The sequence below is a fragment of the Saccopteryx leptura genome, chromosome 1 (assembly GCF_036850995.1).
Source record: "Saccopteryx leptura isolate mSacLep1 chromosome 1, mSacLep1_pri_phased_curated, whole genome shotgun sequence".
In the NCBI taxonomy this organism is placed as follows: domain Eukaryota; kingdom Metazoa; phylum Chordata; class Mammalia; order Chiroptera; family Emballonuridae; genus Saccopteryx; species Saccopteryx leptura.
Genome location: NC_089503.1, coordinates 267430557 through 267437604, shown reverse-complemented (window position 1 = coordinate 267437604; position 7048 = coordinate 267430557). Strand labels below are relative to the sequence as shown.

Here is a 7048-nt window from a genome sequence, read left to right as displayed (position 1 = left end):
TCCAATATACAAAATAGGGAAGTCTCTAATACAAAGTCACTTATCTGAGGCATGATGGGATTGTACCACCCCACATCAGGGTGGGAAAGGCTTAGTCCCAAAACCAAGCCCCAGGCTACAAGGATTCTGCCTGCCCACAGCACACAGAGACACACATTAATATCACCTGGGCAACAGCCTCCACGTGGGCAGCGCCATCTTTAACGAAGTGAGCATAATATATTTTACCTGCCCAACAGAGAGTCTCGCTTTTTCCCTCCTCCTTCTTCCCTCCACAGTGGAAGAATGCAGTAGGAAGGCTGCCATCTGAAAACCAGGTAGATGGCCCTTAGTAAAGTGATCTTGGACTTTGATCCTCCAGAATGGTGAGAAATGTCTGTCCAAGCTGCTCAGTCTGCGGTTTTCTGTTACAACAGCCTGGATGGACTAAGACAGTACCCAGGTGCCAGGCAGTATACTGGAAAACAGGGATATAGATAGACAAGACAGACACAGTCCCTCCTCTGATGGAACTTACATCTATCTCCTGGGGAAGATAGACATCGGAAAAATAGCTGTTTACTTTATTAGAGTAGTTCTGACTGCTAGTAGAAACATGTGTAGGGCATTATGGGAGCATTTACTAGGAGGGACTAACCTCACTCAGAAGATCACAGAAGATTTATCCTGGGAGATGACATTTAACCTGTGTCATGGGCTGAATTGTCCCCCTTACCTCAAATTTATCTGTTGAAGCCCTAATCCCCTGAACCTCAGAATGTGACTATATTTGGAGATAAGGCTATTAAAGAGGTGATTAAGGTAAAATGAGTCATTAGGGCAGTGGTTTTCAAAGTGTGCGCCAGGGTGCACTGGTGCACACTAGAAGATTTCCATGTGCGCCCTATGGTATTCCAGAGAAATATATGCCCGTTGGGGACCAAAAAACCAACAGAGTTTTTGGAGTTTAGATTTTTGGGGGACAGAGGTGTGGGGAATTGGCTGTAAGCTGACAGTCTGCCCAACCCCCCACCTCACTTGCCTGATTAGGTTGCAAAAGGCTGTTAAGCTGTGGTGCTGGATTGTTTACACTACCCCCCATGTTCCCCAGAAAGACTGGAGGCAAGTTTCTTCTATCCTTTGTTTGGTGTAAAGTTAAGATGATACATGTATGGTGGGGATTTTCTGCACACAACACAATTAAAAGTAAAAAGAGAGGAATTCTTCAATGTATTGATGAGAAAATGATTGTTTGCCTTTCAAATATATGTCCAAACATTGAAGAAATCACTAGGTCACATCAGGCTCATGTTTCTTATAAACACAAGAATGATAAAACTTAACATATTTGTGCTAGGACCTGCTGAATTTACTAAGAATGTGTGTGTGTGTGTGTGTGTGTGTGTGTGTATATATAACTTTTTTGTCATTTTTTAACCCCTCTTTTTTACAAATTCTAAAAAGCGTAACAAAAAATGTAACATAAAAATGTTTTTTAGTGTTAGAATAAATTTAATTATGTCGTATTTATTTTGTTTAATTATCATAAAAGCACGCTTGGACTTTATATTTTTTCTTTAATATTTAACTTAATTATTATAACATATGTTGGGCAGATAAAATATATTATGATCACTTTGTTAAAGATGGCACTGCCCACATGGAAGCCCATCACCCAGGTGATATTAATGTGTGTTGGGGGCAGGCTGTGGGCAGGCAGGATCCTTATAGTCTGGGGCTTGGTTTTAGGACTAAACCTTTACCACCCCTTTTGATGTAAGGGTGGTGCACTCTCATGAGGAATCCCATTATGCCTCAGATAAGTGACTTTGCATCAGAGACTTCCTTGTTTGTATATTGGATTACAGGTTTTGGTTTCTACACTATACAATGGGGGCAGATCCGAAGCTTGCTCTCTTGGTTCCTGAGATTAGCATTAGAGAACAGAGCAGAGAAAGGCCACGTGGAGGAGGCCAGGAGAAGCAGCCAAGATGGTGGAGTGCTGAGTGAGAAGCCAGTTTGTGCAGAGTTTGTGCAGGGAGAAGGAAAGAGATGGGGAACAGAGGTGAATAAGTCTGGTGAGCTAAAAACCTTTGATTCTAGGAAACTCGAATAAGTCAGTAGCTTTGTGAGCACTGAATGAGTGGGTTTTGGAGCCCAGTGTGTGTTTTTACCTGCCTGCTGGGTGCAAGCTAGGGTAAAAGGTGATGGCCCACCAGTTTTTGGCTCTGTTGTTTCTTTACTGACTGTCTGAATCTAATGCAAACTTGCATGGGCCAAGCGGCTGTGATGGTGGCCGTGGATACTGGCTTCACAACATATTTCTCAGAAATTTGTATATAGTGCGCCTACAATTATTTGTAGGATTTTAAATGTGCCCTGACTTCAAAAGTTTGAGATTCACTGCATTAGGGTGAACCATGATTCAGTCTGACTTGTGTCCTTACAAGACGAGGAAACTTGACCCCACACAAGAGACACTGAGGAGTGCACGCACAGGGGAAAGACCGCATTAGGATTCCGAGAAGACTGTTCTCTGAAAGCCAAGGAGAGAGGACTCAGGAGAAACCGAACCTGCCAACACTTTGATCTTGGGCGTCCAGCCTCCTGAACTATAAGGACATAAATTTCTGTTGTTTAACCCACCCAGTCTGTGGTATTTTTTTTTCCAGTCTGTGGTATTTTGATACTGCAGCCCAAGCTGACTAATACAACCTGAAGCCCAGGAGTAACTAGAGGCTATCTAGACTAAGAGAGGACAGGAGGGCATTCTGAACAAAGGAAGATATTTGGTGGGACCCTCAAAGCAGTAGATAAAAGCTTCATAGTTTAATCTGGAATAGTAGTTAGAGGTGTGGACCTTGGAGTAGTGTTGGGCAGATAAAATATATTATTCTCACTTTGTTAAAGATGGCGCTGCCCACATGGATGCCTGACCAGGCGGTGGCACAGTGGATAGAGCGTCAGACTGGGATGCAGAAGGACCCAGGTTCGAGACCCCGAGGTCACCAGCTTGAGCACAGGCTCATCTGGTTTGAGCAAAAGCTCACCAGCCTGGACCCAAGGTCGCTGGCTCGAGCAAGGGATCACTCAGTCTGCTGAAGGCCCGCAGTCAAGGCACATGCGAGAAAGCAATCAATGAACAACTAAGGTGTCGCAATGTGCAACAAGAAACTGATAATTGATGCTTCTCATCTCTCTCTGTTCCTGTCTGTCCCTGTCTATCCCTCTCTCTGACTCTCTCTCTCTGTCTCTGTAAAAAAAAAAAAAAGATGGTGCTGCCCACATGGAAGCCCGTCGCCCAGGTGATATTGTGTTGGGGGTGGGCTGTGGGCAGGCAGGATCCTTGTAGCCTGGGGCTTGGTTTTAGGACTAAACCTTTCCCACCTTTTTGATATGGGGTGGTGCACTCTCATGAGGAATCCCATCATGCCTCAGATAAGTGACTTTGCATCAGAGACTTCCTTGTTTGTATATTGGATTAAAGGTTTTGATTTCTGTGCTATAAAGTGGGGCAGACCGGGAGCTTACTTTCTCTTGGTTCCTGAGATTATCATTAGAGCAGAGAGCAGAGAAAGGCCACGTAGAGGAGAGGAGAGAGGCAGCCAAGATGGCGGAGTGCTAAAGGAGAAGCCAGTTAGTGCAGAGTTTGTGCAGAGAGAAGGAGATGGGGAACAGAGGTGAATAAGTCTGGTGAGGTAGACACCTTTGATTTTAGAAAACTCGGATAAGTCAGTAGCTTTGTGAGCACTGAATGAGTGGGTTTTGGAGCCCAGTGTGTATTTTTACTTGCCCGCTGGGTGCAAGCTAGGATTAAAGATAATGGCCCACCAGTTCGTGGCTCTGTTGTTTCATTACCATCTGTCCGAATCCAAGGCGAACCTGCATGGGCCAGGCGGCTGTGATGGTGGCCATGCCTATTGGTTTCACAAGTAGGAAGAGCTAGACTCAACTCAATTTAACCTTGGGAAAGTTAATTATGCCTCTGTTTTCTCCTCTGAAAATGCAGCCTATACTAGATTCTATAGTAGGATTGTTGGAGAGAGAATTAAAGTGCTTAGCTGTGAAATATTTAGCTTAGTCCTGGCACACAGTGCTGGAAATGTAAAAAAAAAAAAAGTTAGTGCCTGACCAGGCGGTGGCACAGTGGGTAGAATGTCGGACTGGGATGCAGAGGACCCAGGTTCAAGACCCCGAGGTCGCCAGCTTGAATGCAGGCTCATCTGGGGATTTTTTTTTTTATTAGCACTTAATTTTAATTAAAACGAATAGTTTAGATAAAGAACAGACTAGAAGAGTGTTTCAAATCAACTTCTGAAAAACCACATTTATATAAAGGAAATAAAACGGGCCAGAAGTCCAAAAAAAGGTGCAGCTTGTGTTATTGCACGTGAATAAAACATGCTGTTCAGGGTAGCAGATGCTTAGGCCACACAGGGCCAGGAGGAGAAGATACACACAGGACAAACCTCCAGGTGCTATTTATTCTTGGTTCCGAACTCTCTGGTGGCTGCAAAAATATTTAACATTTTGAAACATGTAGTCTAAGCTCTTTACACAAATAAGTGCTGTGTCTTCAACACGTTTTAGCTGCGCTGTGCCATCCACTCGGATTCTTGCGCAAGTTTTGGGTACGGCTCCACCTCATACGATAGGGCGCCTCTTGCCGTGGGAAGGGGGAGGGGAGGGAGTTTCTACTTTACACAGTTTTAGGAAGCAAAACCGTGGCTATGGTTTACCTTTCAAGCAATCTTCATTTTGGTCATTTATCTCAGGGCATGAGAAAAAGTGACAGTGAGTATGAATCAGCACTAAAGTAATTCCTAAGCCACTAGTAGAAAATAAAATTAAAAATTTAAAAGTTCCCAGCCACATCCTTAAAGTGGCAGAACTGTATATGTATATGAAAAATGGCTGTAAACTTATAGAAAAGATCATCTTTGACTCCTAAACAAATTACAAAACTGATTTTGCCCCTCCCTTGAGTGTTATACAGAAAAATGTAAACCAGGGACCTAGTTCCAAAAAAAAGCACTTGCCCTCCTCAGCCGAGGAATGACCTTAAAGTTTGGCCTGAGCTAGTTTTATCTTCAAGTTTTCTCCGAGTTTGTCCATGAACCCAAATGTATTCAAGTAGTCAGAACATTGCACGTTGGGTAAACCTTTAATACAAGCAGCCAAGTCCTTGGTCATGAAGCCAGCCTTGATGGTCTCAACACAGACTTCTTCTTCCAAAGCCTTTGCAAAGAAGCCAAGCTCTTTATTATTATCAAGCTTAGCTCTATGAGCTAACCCTCTGGTCCAGGCAAAAATGGAAGCAATGGGATTGGTAGATGTTTCCTGTCCCTTCTGGTACATGCGGTAGTGACATGTTACAGTCCCATGGGCAGCCTTTGCTTCTATTGTCTTGCCATCTGGACAAATCAGCACGCTGGTCATCATGCCAAGAGAACCATAACCTTGGGCCATGGAGTCTGACTGGACATCGCTGTCATAGTTTTTACAGGCCCAGATGAAGCCTCCCTCTGACTTCATGGCCTGGGCCACCATGTCATCAATGAGCCTATCCTCATACCAGATCTTCTGGGCTTCAAATTGGGATTTGTACTGCTTGTCATAGATCTCTTGAAAGATGTCTTTAAAACGCCCATCGTATTTCTTCAGAATAGTGTTTTTGGTGCTCAGATACAAAGGCCAACGCTTGGACAGAGCCATCTGGAAAGAACTGTGCGCAAAATCTCTGATTGACTTATCTTGATTATACATCCCCATGGCGACACCACCACCCTCTTCAAAGTTATGTACCAGGTATGTCTTTTGTGGGGATCCGTCACTTGGTGTGTAGGTTATCTCTACTTTTCCAGGCCCGGGAACAACAAAATCAGTAGCTCTGTATTGATCCCCAATAAGCATGACGACCTATGATGATGGGTTTCACCCACCCAGTCACAAGCCAGGGGATATTTTTGCAGATAATAGCTTCCCTGAAGACAGTGCCACCCAGAACATTTTGGATGGTGCCATTTGGCGATTTCCACATTTGTTTCAACTTGAACTCCTCAACCCTCTTCTCATCAGGGGTGATGGTGGCACACTTGATGCCAACGTTGTACTTCTTTATAGCTTCTGCAGCATCTTTGGTGACCTGGTCATTGGTGGCATCACGATTCTCTATTCCTAAATCATAGCTGTGCAGGTCTAATTCCACATAGGGAAAAATGAGTTTTTCTTTAATCAACTCCCAAATGATTTGTCATTTCATCCCCTTGCATCTCTACCACAGAACCACTGCAGATTTTTTGAGACATTTTGACTTCAATAAACCTTTATGGAGAAATCAACTTCTGATCACTCCAACTCCTCTCAATGTTGCAAACTCAACTAAATGCAGTTTATCTCCTGCAGGGGAAGGTACGTAGGTGACCCACTGGGGGGCGCCACCTGTTTTGGCACCTGAGAGCCTCGGAGAAAAGCTCACCAGCTTGGACCCAAGGTTGCTGGCTCGAGCAAGGGGTTACTCCAGGGGTCCCCAAACTTTTTACACAGGGGGCCAGTTCACTGTCCCTCAGACCATTGGAGGGCCGGACTATAAAAAAAACCTATAAACAAATCCCTATGCACACTGCACATATCTTATTTTAAAGTAAAAAAACAAAATGGGAACAAATACAATATTTAAAATAAAGAACAAGTAAATTTAAATCAACAAACTGACCAGTATTTCAATGGGAACTATGGGCCTGCTTTTGGCTAATGAGATGGTGGTGCTCCTTCCGGAAGTGCGGCGGGGCTGGATAAATGGCCTCAGGGGGCTGCATGTGGCCTGTGGGCCGTAGTTTGGGGACCCCTGGGTTACTCGGTCTGCTGCAGCCCCATGGTCAAGGCACATATGAGAAAGCAATCAATGAACAACTAAGGTGTTGCAACGAAAACAATGATTGATGCTTCTCATCTCTCTCCATTCCTGTCTGTCTGTCTCTATGTATCCCTCTCTCTGACTCTCCCTCTGTCTGAAAAAAAAAAAATGTTAGTGCTGATTATCTGAGCATAGCTCATCATCCTGAATGTT

General features: G+C 44.1%; 1 pseudogene; it reads right to left on the bottom strand.

Annotated features, from left to right (window-relative positions):
- Nucleotides 1-4646: 4646 nt before the first annotated feature.
- LOC136382596 (isocitrate dehydrogenase [NADP] cytoplasmic pseudogene) lies at nucleotides 4647-6439 on the bottom strand (annotated as a pseudogene).
- Between the last annotated feature and the right edge of the window lie 609 nt (nucleotides 6440-7048).